The 16,924-nt window shown below is 45.4% G+C and overlaps 1 protein-coding gene and 1 non-coding gene across 2 annotated transcripts in view; one reads left to right on the forward strand and one right to left on the reverse strand.

The window, feature by feature from the left end:
• The window catches only part of Rbm20 (RNA binding motif protein 20), a 162,191-nt gene that overhangs the window by 55,213 nt on the left and 90,054 nt on the right, over nt 1–16,924 (reverse strand).
• LOC125347408 lies at nt 8,620–8,721 on the forward strand. Its single transcript, XR_007210195.1, has one exon. It is a non-coding gene; the product is annotated as a U6 spliceosomal RNA (small nuclear RNA).

A 16,924-nucleotide genomic window follows, 5' to 3' on the forward strand; every position in this document is an offset into this window, starting at 1 on the left:
CAAAATAGCCAGTGTTAAAAAGTAATAATGGCACTCAATGTTGGAGAACTAAAGTGGAAAAGACACACTGGGAGCAGTAGCTAACATTCCTATAGGCAGTCTAGCAATGGGCATTCGTTGCAGTCAAGATTCTTTGACTTGGGCTGGGGATATGGCCTAGTGGCAAGAGTGCTTGCCTCCCATACATGAAGCCCTGGGTTCAATTCCCCAGCACCACATATACAGAAAATGGCCAGAAGTGGCACTGTGGCTCAAGTGGCAGAGTGCTAGCCTTAAGCACAAAGAAGCCAGGGACAGTGCTCAGGCCCTGAGTCCAAGCCCCAGGACTGGCCAAAAAAAAAAAAAAAAAAAAGTTAAAAAAAAGATTCTTTGACTAATTCAATTCTGGAAATCTATATTAGAACAAAATGTGATACCTGAAAGCATTTAATACCACATTATCTAGGAGTCCAAAGATGAACATACCCAAGATTGGGGACCCAGGGCTTGCTCTGAGGAAATGAAGACTTATCCATGTATCATCAAATAGCCACTTACCATCAGTGCTTAAATGTCTCCTTCATTATGCAACATTTTGGACATTCACAAAAAGTGCATCTAGCATCAAATCTAAGACCAAAAGAATCCCATTGTGTCAAAATCCACAACCTCCCGTCCCACCCCCGCCCCATGCTCTTGCCACCTGGCCCCAAGTCTTGGTTATAAAAGTGTGTTGGTTTTTTTTTTTTAAGGGAATTACTTGAACAACATGAAATAATCCATCTGCTTCAAAAGCTTTAAAAAAGTAGGCTTCACCACTATACACTGAACGAGTTATGTGTATTTAGGCCAAACACATTTTTTGTCCTTGTCCTTACTTTACATCAAGAATAAAAACCCAGCTCAGACAAGCAGTGTAAGGAATAACTCAAAGAACTACAAATGGGGGGAAAAATACCTAAAAATGATCAGCTCTTGTGGAATCTTATGGGCCTGTCATGTGACTTTGTGCCTGTTGGTTCCGGTGCTTTCTCAACCAAATGAGAACACCTGGCCTGGAAGTGGGACAGACTTTCCCAGAGAGTCTAGGGTATGTGGTTACCACCGGAGGCCTTTGGGTAAGACCCTATTTTCTGCATCTTAGGTTCCCTTTGGGGGAAATGCATATGGGACACTGAAGAGCTACAATTATCGGATGTCTGAATGGGAAGATTGGAACTGTGAAATTTGAAACTGGGAGTGCCATGCACCAACCCGTTTGCACCAGCAGGTTGGGAGGGCCCTTAGGAGGAAAAGGACAGCTGGGACACAAGCACTGAGCAGTAAAAAGTCCAGCAAGAAGAAAGCAAAGGACAGCCTGGAGAGAGAAAGAGATGGGGAAAGTGTGTGCAAAGTGTATCACACATGTCCTACTTTGTAGCAGCTTCGGGGAGAGGCTGCTTCTGCTAAGGTGTGTAGCTAGTGAGGAGGTGTGGCGGGGAGGCTAGGAAGGGGAGCAAAGATTCTGTTCCCATTGGCTGCAGTGCGTCTGTGGGATACGTACTTGCTTAGAATGTGTTATCTCACGTGATCTGTAGTGGTCTGGCAGGTGAAGTCATTTTCACCAGGACAAGAAGTTATAGCCCAGAGGGGTGTGAGGGACCTGCTTAATGGAAGTTCGCTGTTGTTTACAGGGTGATCCAAACCCCAACCAGACTTTGAAAAGAGAAGACACAGGCACTTTCTGGGGCCCCTGTGAGGACACCCTCCTGGTCTGCACACCAGCATACCCACCCTCCTCAGATACAAGGACAAACACACCTCACAGACACCTAAGAAGGACCTTCACAAAGGTGCAATGACTATGTGCCTGTGCTCATATAAAATGTCATTATCAAAATGAACCCCAGGAAATGGGAACACGAGGTCTTTTCTTTGTTGTTTCTTTTTTTTTTCTTTTTGTTTTGTCTTGTTTTCTGTCTGTCTTTGGGAGGGTACAGAGGCATAGAAACAGAGGGACAAAGGAGTGAACAAATGCAGCAGTAGTACTCACTAGACACTAGTGGAAAATGAACTCTACAACTTGTAGGTGGGGATGGGAGGGAAAAACAGAGAAAGAAAGGGAAGGGGTGACAATAGTCCAAAAAGAAATGTGCTTATTTCCTGAGTTAGGAAACGGTAACCCCTCTGTACATCAACTTTATAATAAGAATAATTTTTTTTTTCTGTTTTTGCCAGTCCTGGGGCTTGGACTCAGGGCCTGAGCACTGTCCCTGGCTTCTTTTTGCTCAAGGCTAGCACTCTGCCCCTTGAGCCACAGCACCACTTCTGGCCATTTTGTGTATGTGTGGTGCTGGGGGACTGAACCCAGGGCTTCAAGTATGGGAGGCAAGCACTCTTGCCACTTGGCCATATTCCCAGCCCGAATAATTTTTTTTTAAAGAATGACTTTCTTACTCTTCCATTTGTGTGAGAAATCAAAATCTTTGTAGGAGTCACTCAGGAGGCAGCCAGCAAGCAGAACTCCAGAACAGAGTAGGCTGGCTGAATTTTAGGGTATTGGGAAGGGAGAGGTTCAAAGGGTAGAGATATTACAGATGTTGCTTCCCCAAGACTTGGGGACCCCAGTGTGGCTGTAGGCCTGTGGAAGGAGGGGGCACTGCGTCCACAAGCAAGAACACAAAAGGAAGGAGAGGATGGTCCCTTTGGGTGATAGATTTCGACCTGGGTAGTATTAAGTAGCTGAGCTTTGGAAGGGCAATTACGCTTAACTCAAAACCCTGCGCACACAGGGCCAGCCCTTCCATCAGGTTTGTCCACGGAGCAGACTGCCCTTACTAACAAGGCGATAATGAGGTGCCAATTCGGTGTCCATGACCAGAGTAAGACAAAGTCAGTTTTGTTTTCCCCAGAGAAGTCGGCTGTATTTTCTCAACTTGCCTCCTGGGCTGGAGCAAACTCCTGCTGGAGGTTCTCCTTCGGCTTTTGAAGCCTACACAAGGAAGCATCATCTCTCTAGCCTAGAAAAGCCAACCCTGCTGGGTGTTTGTGGGTCAGTCATGGAAAACAAGTGCTTTATAGAGTATGGCCAGGCGATGGAAGTTTTACTTATTCAGAGCCAGCATGAAATAGGATGAATATATCCAGATCTTCCTCCTGACTTCCATTTTGCTGAGCAAATTCTTATTGCCCCTAACTTTAGTCAAGCCTAAGTAGAAGTAATTTCACATGAATCATCAAAGCTGACTAGCTCTTGTGAACCAAAATAACAAGGAGGAAAAGGCCCGCTAGCTGATTAAAAACAACAACAACAATGTAAAAACAGGTTCTCAAATTCTTAGCCTTCAAGAGTTAATTCAGATACAGATAGTGATCACACAGTACATCTCAGGGGCCATTTTCCTGTTTTGTTAGAAGTGAGTTCCCACACACCAAGCACACCCACACTCAAATCTGAGTACAAAACACATTTCAGAGCCAACTAAAAATGACTTTGCTACTCTTCCTATTTGCATGAAAATTCAGGGAGGCAGCGTGTCTTAGAGAGTTTGTGTTTTTCCACCAGCCTGCTTCTCACTTAAGGGACACTCAGCTATCATGAACACAGTGAAGAAGGAAGTTAATAGCTATGGCTTACCAGAAATCAATGACTGTAAAATACGGACATCTCTTTCATGGATACACATCTCTACGGATAAAAGCCTTTGAACAATTCTAAAAGGAGAATCAAAATACCAAAATACACCCAGAGAAGGGCTGGGAATATGGACTAGTGGTAGAGTGCTTGCCTTGCATACTTGGAGCCCTGAGTTTGATTCCTCAGAACCACATATATAGAAAAAGCCAGAAGTGGCTCAAGTGGTAGAGTGCTAGCCTTGAGTGAAAAGAAGCCAGGGACAGTGCTCAGGCCCTGAGTCCAAGCCCCAGGACTGGCAAAAAAAAAAAAAAAAAAAAAAAAAACAACCCAACAACAACAACAACACCAGAGAGCAAATAGGTTTTGCTATGCTATTGTACAGCTATACAAACAAGCAGGTACAGTTACCTACCTAGGGTACCATCTGTAAAGCCCCATTCCCATGGAGGAGTTTCCATTTCTTCTTCTTCTAGGTCTAGGCCTTAGAATTGAATAGATAATTGATCCATCAAAGACGTCTGCCTTCTAATCTGACTGGTTTTTGTTGGATGAACTGATCAGTCCCCAGGAGGTCTAGGGCGCACAGACTACCTGAGAGGACAACTTAAGAGCCCCCAGGAACTTAGCCAGGGACCACATTTCCTACACACGCAGGAACCACTCCCAGATCTCCTTTGAAATTCAGCTTTGTTGATCTACCTGGAGGAGTTTAAAATGGTAGACTCTTGGCAAATCAACTCATCCAGCCCCCTCATCAACATAGGGAGAAAATGACTCCTCCCCAAGTCACAAAGCAGGGTAGTAGCAAAAGGAGAAGCCACCTCATCCAGTCCAGCTCCCAGAGCCTGAGAAAACCACCTCACCCCGAACAGCCTATCTATCTCACCACTAAATGATCATGTCCAGCCATATTGATTGGTGGTTCACCCCTCCATTCAATACACAAGGCACTCATTGAGCCTCAGGGAAATGCAAAGGTCCTTTCTAGAATCCCCTAAGCTTCCCTCTAGGGACAGAATGATTATTGGATTTCACGACTTGAGTGGTGATAACATCAGAGACGCCCCCTCATTTAGGGAGGATTCTCTGCACCTCGGCTCCTCCTAAACCACATACAGCTGCGCTGTTTATAGTCAGACCTGGGCTGTGGGGAGAAGGAAGAATAACACACAGCTGGGAGTCCACATGGAGGGAGAATATGTATCACACAGCCACCCTGAGGGTCCATCCAGGTTTGCAGAAGGAACAGCCACACTCAGTAGGTGCTCTGATTGAATCATCCAGGCACCTAGAAGGCTCGCTGCCTCAGGACTATGGTCTCATTTCTAAGCCATTGATTGTTACAAACAGTTCAGGGTATAATTAGATTACAAACGGGTTCTCCACTGGCTTAGTATATTTCTTTTAAAAATTAAGGCAGTATTTATTCTCAGGAGTTTTAAAACCTAAACCACAACATGAAGGAGAACTTGCTATCTTTATAATGTTGAGAGATTTCTAGAGCTACCGTTGAAAACATGGGTCCAATGGTTTCATTCCATTGTGTGGAGAGGATGAGGAACCTCTCCTATTGTTCCCCCGGGGAGAGCGGGGCAGCTGTGCCCGCTTGATAGAGCTCATGGCTATTCACGTGACTCAAGTGGGATGCAATGATTCATGAGTAGTCAGCCATAAGGAGTGATGCAAGACGGCTTTCGTTCAGTTGGGGATGCTGGTAATGCATCCTATCCCCAAAGGAAAGGGGTCAGTAGGGACCCTATCGCTGCTGCAGGAACACACACCCTCCCCCCCCCCCATCAAAGGCAGCCAAATGGGTGCTCAGGAGTTTGTCTGTTCCACCCACATGGATTGAGCATCTAGCATAAGCTGTGCAAAGTTCCAGGTGGTAGGGACACGGGGATGGAAGGAGGAAAAACAAGAGATTACGGGAAGTCATGAGCCCACCCCGCTGTGTGCTCTGGTGGAGGGAGCTCATCACAGTGGGGCACAGGAGGAGGAGTTCACAGTGCAGGAGAGTTCAGGGAATGTGACAAATGACAGAAAAGACCAATCACAGGGTTTCCCCTATCCTCTGGGCTTCTTAACCTGGCAGCAAATGTACAAACGCTCAGCTGTGAGTTAAAGGATGAACTGCGGTCAGGCGCTTGGGCTTCCATCTGCCTCTTACTGGATGGATGTGAGCTGGGGCAGGAAAGCTGCCTCAAGTTCCCAGAGGATTTTTTTTTTTTTTTTTGGCCAGTCCTGGGCCTTGGACTCAGGGCCTGAGCACTGTCCCTGGCTTCTTCCCGCTCAAGTCTAGCACTCCGCCACTTGAGCCACAGCGCCGCTTCTGGCCGTTTTCTGTATATGTGGTGCTGGGGAATCGAACCTAGGGCCTCGTGTATCCGAGGCAGGCACTCTTGCCACTAGGCTATATCCCCAGCCCCCCAGAGGATTTTTAATCCACAAAATGCAAATGGTGGCTGAGCACTGGTGGCTCGTTCCTGTAAACCTAGCTACTCAAGAGATCCTCAGATCTCAGCCGGCCAGTACAGGAAAGTTCTCATCTACAACTAACTACCAAAAAGCCGGAAGTGGAGGTGTGGCTCAAGTGGTAGAGTGCCAGCCTTGGGTGAAAACAGCTATAGGAAGGAGTCTAGGCCTGAGTTCAAGTCCCAGTCCTGGCACACACATGTGCACACACATGTGCGCGCGCGCACACACACACACACACACACACACACGGAAATAACAAATATCCGAGCAATGTGTCTCAGGCCTGGTCACTGTAATTGGATAGATACTCCTTGGTATTTTGTTGGTGCTATCAGGACAGATATTCTGTCATATTCAGATGTTAAACAAGTAAAGTCACCACTGAGCAAGAGGCTGCTTGAAAATAATTTCCCTTTTATTTATTTTTTGCCAGTCCTGGGGCTTAGACTCAGGGCCTGAGCACTGTCCCTGGCTTCTTTTTGCTCAAGGGTAGCACTGTGCCACGTGAGCCACAGAGCTACTTCTGGCCATTTTCTATATATGTGGTGCTGGGGAATTGAACCCAGGGCTTCATGTATACGAGGCAAGCACTCTTGCCACTAGGCCATATTCCCAGCGCTGCTTAAGAATAAAACCAGCCAGAAGCCACTGGCTGGGAGACGGGGTGCAGGCTGCTCCTGAGCATCTCGTGGGAGTGGCCGTGCCAGCTCCCCTCTTCTGCACACAAACCAGTGTGTTTCCTTTATTTGCTTAGCAAAAAATAATAATGCTAAAGGAAGGCTGACCTACTTAAACCATCTGCTTCTAACTCCCACAGCTCCTCGGTTCCCTGGTCCCCCCCCCTTCCTCTCTGAAGCTTGAACTTACTACAAGCCCTGATTGTTAGCACTGCTAAGAGGTCACTGCGGAGAAACACGCATCTGCCCACCTGCTTCCTGAAGATTCAGGAAACAGTGCTCCTCCACCCAGTGGAAAAGAGCCTCACATTACCGTCACAAGGCCAGGGTGCACGTGAGTTATGAATACAGGGTATGAGCTGGGGAATCGGCGCTTAGGCCCATACAGGATGCAATTTCTAATCAACTACAACACCCCCACACCTGATAGGCCCAGTGATTACCCCCTCTAGGAGAAAGAGATCTGGATTAAAAGTGCAAGGGTTCCTGGGCCTTCTCAGCAGGGGAGTGGGAGGGGCACATAGTGAAGGACTGCCTGAGGGCTGAGTGCTGTCCGGCATGAATGGAGGGGAGCAACCAGGCTTCCTGGGTTGTGGTCTCAACCTGCTGCCAGCCTGTGACAGTGGGTAAGAGACTTTGCCTCTCGGAGCCGCCATGGGTCTATTTCTAAAATGAAGTGACTACCTTCTCAGAGTATGAGGGCCACAGAAGAGCCGTCAACGTGCTCTGTGAACTACAGGGTACATTTTGTACAACGTGGTTGAAAAGAGGACATTTGCTGTGCGATCTGAACAAACAAGCCCTCTCCACACAGGAAGTGGCTTTTGGAGATAACTTCATTGCCATCGCCATTCAGGACGGAACGCCTGAATACATGTGCCTCAGCTCCGTCAGGCCAGCAGAGCACCACCGCGATGTGAGCGGGGTGATGAAGCAATCGTGGGCTGTGCCATGGGCGGAGGGCTGCCCAGAGCCAGGGCTCCAGCGTCAGAGTTAGTACCAACCCTGCTGACAGATTCCAATTTGGCCACTTATAAGCCATGGCTGTGGGCCAGGCCTCATCCTCTCTAGGCCTCAGGATCCTCATGGAAAAAGGTAGGGCAGCTGGATCTAAGGTCTAGACTTATCCCAAGAGTTGAGAGGGTTGCATGAATTACTCAGCACAGTTCCCAGCACACAGGAAGCAGCCACTGCTACTAGTACTGTCACCGTGGGCATGATCATTGCCATTACATCACCGTCATCTCCGTGTGGGCTGCAGGGAGCTCTGTCTACCAAGGCAGATGAAGCTTCCTTAGAGATAGGCAGAGACAGATGATGACAGGAAGCACGGAAATGTAAAGAGGGAGAGAGGAGGAATAGAAGGGGAGAGGTGGTCAACGGCTGAGAGGAGGGAGTGGGGGTGGGGGTGGGGGCTTTAGGGGAGCAGGCAGAGCGACAGCAGCTCCTGAGCCAACCAGTTGAGTCAATACAGAGCTAACGACAAGGATGAAGGCCCACAGAACAAACATGTGCAATTTAGCCACGGGCTTTTCCCTGGCAATTTTCAGTCACCCTGAAGCAGAAGCCAAAAAACAGAGCCCACAGTATGGTAGTACCTAACCCAACCCAACTGAATTTCAACCCACTCCCAGTTCAAGTCAGTTCCCTTTCCAGGCTGAGTCACGAATGTGCCACTCTTCTTTTGTGCTACAAAATAACATACAACCCAGGCAAGAGGACTCATGACCAGACAGGAGAAAAATTTTCCAGGTTGGGTCACACCTGTATAGAGTGTGGCCAAATCAAATAATATGAAATGCTCAGGGTCAGGTCTTTGCTGGGTCCTGCCCAGGTAGCTGAATGATATCTAGATCATAAATTCTCGACTCTGTGTCATTTGACAGCATATATGCTAACACTGGAATGATACTGAGTTTAGCAGGGCCCCTGTGCAAAGAAGACATAGAAATTCTTGAAATGTTCCATTTGTGTCTAGCAATGGGGAGATTATAGTTCAACCCCCCCCCCCACTCCAACACACACATACAATGGGGCTTGAACTTGCACTCTTGCTTGGCTTTTTCACTTAAAGGTGCTACTCTACCACTTGTGCCTCATTTCTTGCTTTTTGCTAGTTAATTTGAGGTAAGAGGCTCTAAATTTTGTCTGCCCAGGCTGGCTTTGAACCTCAGTTAATCCTTAGATCTCAGCCTCTTGAGAGGCTAAGATGACAAGCATGGGCCACTGACACCTGGCCACAATATTCAAAGAACTAGAAGAGAGAAGCTCAAAAGCTACAAATATAAGGTGATAGAAATAATTACTACAACTTGATCAATATACATTGTACACAGGTACTGGACTATTACACTGTACTTCACACACAAAAAAGAACAATTATTGTGTCTTAACTAAAAGGGGAAAAAAAACCCATCTCATCTTTACCGTAATGCCCTTAGAAGCTAGGTCAGGATACAAATGCCAGGAATCCGTTCTTATGCCAAGTGACAAAGATGCCAGTGATGCCAGTACTGTCATGCAGGGGCCAAAGTTCAAACTCTAGCTGGTTATCACAGATTTTGAAAGCAAGAAGGAATCTTGCAGATCTGACCCAATCGTTCTACACAAGTCAAAAAGAGAAAACCAGGGAAGCTGGTGGGAATGGGAGATCAACCCACACCTGGGTGGAGGAGACCTAAACCTTGAACGCGGGTCTCCTTACTCCTCAGAGCTGATGCAGTAGCTGTGGTGGGACATGCCACCAACACATACCAGGGGACTCCTCTCCTCTCCTTGGAGGGAAGAAAGTGGTACTGCTCTCCAGGTGACAATTGTGCCACTGGATCACTGCTGGCTAGGCCTCTGTGACTAATTTCGAGATTACCAGGTCAATGCCACTAACCCATGTTGGGCCATTGCCATGCATTACCTACCATAGGATGATTCATATTGCTGTGACAGCTCTTGAAATGATTCATTATGGCAATAATAATCCTGCCATCTCTCTTTTGTTTCATGTTTTCACCTTATTACCTAGCTACCCAATCTCCAGACCAGCCATAGGGGGAGTAAAGTAAAATATGACCATTTCCAGTTTATATCATGGAGATTAAAACAGAGACCGGTGGGAGGAATGACTTGAGGTCATGCAGTGAATAAAGGCCTTCACTGTGGGGCCAATGTACTTGCCTCTGGTTGTACATTTGCTTAAAGGAGCTTCACAAACCACATTCCTGGCCTTGCTTCCCATAAATAGGAGTGTGCTATTGTATCTGCAGCCTCTGGGTGCTATATATGCTGCACCACACCTACCAGGGAGAGTTTGATTACTGAGATCGAAAGGGACAAAGGGACAGCTAGTGGTCTTATAACTGACAAGTGGCAACCTGCCTTTCCTGCTAGAATTGTTAGAAGGGATCAGAATGTGCCAAAGAGAACCAGTGATGATACAAACGCAGAGAGATAGTATATGTCCCATGGGTGCCACAGTCTCTGAGTTCAAGACCTAGTTATACCAAAATGCACAGACAGATATTTCTAAGGGCAGGAGGTGTGGATCAGGTAGAAGAGTGCTTGCCTACCATATTGAGACTAAACGCACCAACTTCTGCATTAAAAACAAGGACCCTGGGGCTGGGGATATAGCCTAGTGGCAAGAGTGCCTGCCTCGGATACACGAGGCCCTAGGTTCGATTCCCCAGCACCACATATACAGAAAACAGCCAGAAGCGGCGCTGTGGCTCAAGTGGCAGAGTGCTAGCCTTGAGCGGGAAGAAGCCAGGGACAGTGCTCAGGCCCTGAGTCCAAGGCCCAGGACTGGCAAAAAAAAAAAAAAAAAAAAAAAAACAGGACCCTACAGTCCTTTTCTATCTTTTTTCCTTTCTTCCATGATGCTTTTCTTTCTTCTTCCTTATTTTTTGTTCAATGTTGAGGCGAGAAGCCAGGACCTCATATAGGTAGGCAGGCACTCTACCATCTGAGCTTTTAAAAAATTATCTATCTAGATATCTATCTAGATATCTTGGTGTTAGTAGGCCTTGAACTCAGAGACTTGCACTTGCTAGCTCAAGCACTCCACCACTTAAGCCACTCCTCTGGTTCCTTTATTTTGTTTATGAGCCAGTCTCATTATCTTTGCCTAAGCTGATCTCAAACTCATGATCCTCCTGTTTCTGCCTCCTGAGTAGCTAGGACAACAGATTCTAGTGTGCAACTATGCGTTTTTCTTTTTTAAAAAATCCTTTATTTTATAAAATCGTGGTTCTAAAGGTTTAAATTTATTTTTACTTTTGTTATGAAATTGAAGAATATAAAATTAGCACAAGTATAACAAAAACCTACAAACTCATTGCTCCAAATGAACAAATGCTACAGCACATCTAAGGACAGAAGGTGAGAGGCAGCATTGGTGAAATAAAATGTTGCTGAGCAAAATGAGAGCTGCATTAGCCCGGTGGCCATGATTTATTCTCTGTGGGACTGCAGGTCAGTTCTCTTCCCTGAATCTCAGGGAATTTGGGTGATTTTTGTTCTGTTTTGTTTTTTTGTAAAATGAGAAAGTTGGATGAAAGGCTTTCTGAGGTGCCTTCTACCTTTGAAATCTGATGACAGTAAGGTTCAGTTTCCTCATGTGTCAGACAAATAGAAATAGTGATGTCTGCTCTGCATGCTACCAGTACAAGAGCCTTGCAAAGATCAAACGCCATGCACAGGTGCTTTTCAAAGCATGATAACAACAACTCAAGCTACAACAACAAATCAAGCTATTTTTAAGCTTTTGGGGATACTTTTTTTTTTTTTTTGGCCAGTCCTGGGCCTTGGACTCAGGGTCTGAGCACTGTCCCTGGCTTCTTCCCGCTCAAGGCTAGCACTCTGCCACTTGAGCCACAGCGCCGCTTCTGGCCGTTTTCTGTATATGTGGTGCTGGGGAATCGAACCTAGGGCCTCGTGTATCCGAGGCAGGCACTCTTGCCACTAGGCTATATCCCCAGCCCTTGGGGATACTTTTTAAAGAAACTATTGTTTTATGTGTATTGGGGTGAGAGGGCTTGGTTCAAATGTCATGGTGCAGGCCAGTCAGAAGTAATTCATTTCTTTCCCCCCTGTTGTCCTGGGCAGGCAATTCTGCACAGTCTCTAACACTATCCATGCAGATTTAGTGAGTGAACCACAAAAACACATCATCGGGAAAGCTTCTCCTCTAGAAAGGTATTTCCAGACAAGCCCATAGCTTTCAGAGTGAAATGAGGTTGAATCTATCCCGATGGTTTGTCTGAAATCGCAATCTTCAGAATATCCCTGCTGGTGAGAATTTCCCTGGGCTTCTGCAGGTTAGATGGGAGAAAGCCCATTTCATCTCTATGGTTAGGAGTGGGCTTTTTTTTTTTTTCTTTTCTTTCCATTTTCCCAGTAACATAGACATGGTGACCTCTTAGCTAAGAAAACTTTCTGGGGAACATTTGTGTCTTTTGACATGGAAAATGGGGAGCATTGTGAATTTTTTTTTTAATGCTACAGGAAGTTCTTTAGGAAGTCCAATTGCTAATGTTTTAAACATATAACTGAACTGTTTAAGAGTTTATGGATCAAAACTGCTCTTCCAATGGAAGATGATACACACACAAACATGAATACCTCTCCCACTCCTCACACCGCTTTCCCCTTAAAGGACCACCAGCTTGCACATGGGCAGCACATGTGTTCTCTCCTCCAGGAGGCCTTCTCTGACTCCTGGTCACCCAGTGGGAACTGGTGTTTCCCTTATGAGTTCCAGAATGTTCTGCTCGTCTGCCAATCTCACCTCCATTCTGCCAACCCCTACGGTACCTTCTCACATAATGAGCTACTGCACTGTCTGAATTCTCCCTTTGTCAAGATCATCTGATCATATACCCAGTAATCCATAGACCAGCAAGCTCTGCTCCCATGGACGCCCTTGTTCCACACGTGTGTGTATGCAAATGCGACTTGTGTGTCACATTCTCAATTCGTTTTCAGGGCTAAATGGCTCATGTATGTGTTGCTACAAAGCTTTGAAAGGTGAAGCTCTGAGGAGAATTCAGATTAGATTCAGTCTTCTTTGAACACTGTCGAAATTATGTAAATAGTACCAACCACATCTAGTAGAAAATCCTAAAACATTCAACAAACAGACTTGTTGTCACATTTTTCCTTTTAACTAAATCTTGAGGGAAATGCCACTTTAATGTGTGATCTCAGGAGACGTGACCGATCTACATGATTCTGAGAAGAAACACAGGCACCAGAACAGTCCTTGTGCTCCTTCAATTCTCTGCACAGCAGACTACTGACATTTTTACAGCAAATTGCACAAGGGCAGTTATAAAATCCAAGCCAACTTCAATGTGAAGAAAACTACGACTTGAGAATATAATTCTCAAGCTGGCTGATCTTTTCCTCCAGGTGCCTGTGAACCAGGGCTCTCCTTCCCCCCACCCCCCAGCTCTCCTGGAGCTTGAATTTAAGGCTTGGGAGCTGTCCCTAAGCTTCTTTGTGCTCAATAGTAGTGCTCTACCACTTACCCACAGTGCCATTTCTGGCATATTTCTAAGGAGTTTATTGAATATAAGAGTCTCATGGACTTTCCAGCCAGGGCTGGCTTCAAACTACAATCCTCAGATCTCAGCCTCCCCAGTAGCTAGGATTACAGGCGTGAGTCTGGCACCCAGCTAAACTAGGCTTTATAACTGATGTGAATGAGGCTAAGTAAATACTAGGAAGAAGTCATGAAATTGAAGAGGCAGGACAGGACAATCAATGGGGCCCTCACATCAGTAGAGCTATTTATAACTATACATCTATGGAGTTCCCCCCCTGCCATGTAAGTCTTAATCTTCTCATCTGTAAAATGAGAGGGTTGGGTGAGACAACTTGTAAGGTTTCTTTAGGCCCTATCATTCCAGAATGTTGAGCAATTTCTTCAAGCAGTTATTTAGGACACCTGGAAAGGTTGAGTGATTTGGCACAGAGAAAGATTTCAGGACTGAGAGATCTCAGGGTCTGGGACTAGGGAGAAGAGCACTCTACCTCCACATAACTTAGCACAACTGTTGTATGTGGGCAAAGGGAACCACGACAACTGTGATTCTCAAATTGTGGAGGGCACCAGGAAACCTTCCTAGACTGCAGACCTTCCTACACCTTCCTAGACTAGGCTCATGACTAGTTTCTGACCCAGGAGGACAGGGGTAGCGCCTGAGAATCTGCATTTCCAACAAGTCCAGGTGATGTTTACACTGCACATTGAGAATTGCTAGACCAGAATATCTTAAAAATACTTTAAGACTCTAAGTCTCCAAGGTGAGTTGGGAGGACTTGAATAACACCTGTTTGTTTGTTTTTTTCCTTTGCTTTAGTTATTTTTTTGTAAATAGCATTTCATGTTTCTACCTAGATTGGCCTGGACTGATATTCTTATATTTATGCTTACCTATATAGTTTGAATGATGGGTACATACCAGCTTGCCTAATATTTTTTTGATTGAGATTGGATCTTGTGAACTTTTTTGCTCCAAATGGTGATATTTCTGATCTTTGTCTCCTGAGTAGCTAGGCTTACAGGCATACGCAGCAACACCTGGGTTTTTAGTGAGTACCTTCTATTAACCACCCTGCACACCAAGAGGAGGGTTCTGTTTCCATAGGAGTTTCAGACTACAAGAATAAGCTCAAGGGATGCATAACCATGTTCCTTTATGAGATGCAGTCAACATCTTCAACCTATAAGCTGGAATAAAAACGCTAAAGGTTCAGAAGCCTTTAAGTAACTTGGTTGATTCATCAACTCAGCATTATTTGGTCAGGTTTGTTGGCAAGTGCATCCACCCAGGCAGACAGCAGAGGTCAGCCTCCAGAGGCCAAAGGGTCTGTGCTTGAGCAACACCTCCATGATGAAAACATCAAGGCCCAGAGTCATCCTACAAGGACTAGGATAGGAAGCAAACAAAAAATTTGTTTCTGTGTGTTTTTTTAAGCCACCAGTATCACTAGATCTCAAATTTGGTAGCACTTTGGAATGACTTTGGAAGCTTTTTAAAAATCTTGAGCCAGGCATAGGTAGCTAGTATTACAGGCCTGTGATTCTAGCTACTCAGGAGGCTCAGATCTGAGGATTGTGGTTCAAAGCCAGCTCACACAGGGAAGTCTGTGAGAATCTTATCTCCAATTAACCATCAGAAAACTGGAAGTGGCACTGTGGCTTAAATGGTAGAGCATTATTAGCCTTGAGCTGAAGAACTCAGGGATAGTGCCCAGGCTCAGAGTTTAAGCCCCATGCCTGAGATAGATAGATAGATAGATAGATAGATAGATAGATAGATAGATAGATAGATAGATAGACAGATAGATAGATAGATTCTTTAATCTTGGGACTGGGTGCGTGGCTCAGGTTGTAGAGCACTAGCCAATGAGCAAAAGAAAGCATCAGAAACCAAGTTCTAATCCCCATCTCATACCAAAAAAAGAAAAGAAAATTTTAAATCGTGGATTCCAACACAAATATTCTGATCCAACATGATCACTGGAACAGCTCCTAGGAGAAGTATTGTGAAGAAAAGGCTGAGAGTCACCCATCCATAAAGGAATATAATCAATCTGGGGTTTTTTGTTGTTGTTTTTTTTAATTTGGGGGCTTTGTGTCAGTACTGGCGGTTGACCTCAGGACCTCAGTTCTGTCCCTTAGCTTTTTCACTCAAGGTTTGAGGGCTACCACTTGAGCCATAACTCCTACAACTGGATTTTTGCTCGTTAATTGAAAATAACTTTACTGCCCTGGGAAGCATTGAACCACAATCCTGAGGTCTCAGCCTCTTGAGCAGCTGGGATTACAGGCATGAGCCACCAATGCCTAGCTTGTGTTTTCTTGTTTTTGATCCCATAAGCCTTTTTTTTTTTTTTGGCCAGTCCTGGGCCTTGGACTCAGGGCCTGAGCACCTTCCCTGGCTTCTTCCCGCTCGAGGCTAGCACTCTGCCACCTGAGCCACAGCGCCCCTTCTGGCCGTTTTCCATATATGTGGTGCTGGGGAATCGAACTGAGAGCTTCATGTGTAGGAAGGAGGCAAGCGCTCTTGCCACTAGGCCATATTTCCAGCCCCCCATAAGCCATTTTGGTCATTCTATATGGCATGTCCATTTGTCTTAAATTATTCTTAAGAATAAACATTGAAATCTTTATGTTTGCAGAGGGTTACAGAGAGAGCAATAAATCAACATTTCTTTGTTATATCAATGCACCGTTCAAGAAATTCAGTAAGATTTGGTTAAGATTTTCTCTTTCTGGTGGCAACTCATTCCCAGAGCACACATTTGCTTTCTGCCACAGAAAATCATGCTTGCTTTTGCCTTCTGAATTCTAAGCAGCTTAAGGCCCTCCTCCTTGTCCTAACATCTTCCAACTTCCCAAGTGTCCAGCTGGCTCAATGCTGGGCAAATTCCCAGCACTGAATGAATACTTCATCAATGAACTTGAATGTCTTTCGGCAGTGGGGAATGTAGGACTGCGCAGAACGTGCAGGTCTTTAAGCACTGGGAAAGTGTGCAGTCAAAATTCTTTACATTCCGAAGACTACATGGGAACAACAGTAAGGTTGCAACTTGATAAATAAGCCTCATAATTTATTATAAATAAACCATTGGATTTATTGAGAACATGTCCATTTCCCAAAGTGAATAGAAGATTTTGGTGCCTTCAGACACACACCTTCCTGAGTTCTGCCAAAACAAAACCCAGGTGCCACGAGGGCAGAGATTTCACATAGATTGGTTCTGGCTTTGCTTCTATCCTACAAAGCTGTGGCCCTATGAAAATGGTGGCAGAGTAGAGGTTAAAAGAAAGAAAAAAAAAATCCCAAACAAAGCAGCAACCGTTAGAGGGACAGGCCCAGCTCTGTTACAGTTGCATGTGCCATTTGAGATATTTTCTCAGGATACCACAAAATAAACCTGTGGTTAACATCCAAGCAGACTGAGAACTGCCTTGGCTAAGGCCAGCATGGTTAAACCTTGAAGGCTGATTTTTTTTTAATATATAAAACTGTTCTCGGGTGCTACCCCATGCATTGCTAATTAGGAGCAGCCGAGGCTTGACATGTACACAGTCCTCTATGGTGAAATTGATTATTCTATTACTATGGAAAGTAAGGAAGTCATTTCATCCAAAATATCAAATTACACACAC

This window comes from Perognathus longimembris, chromosome 2 (genome assembly GCF_023159225.1).
Source record: "Perognathus longimembris pacificus isolate PPM17 chromosome 2, ASM2315922v1, whole genome shotgun sequence".
NCBI classification, from domain to species: domain Eukaryota; kingdom Metazoa; phylum Chordata; class Mammalia; order Rodentia; family Heteromyidae; genus Perognathus; species Perognathus longimembris.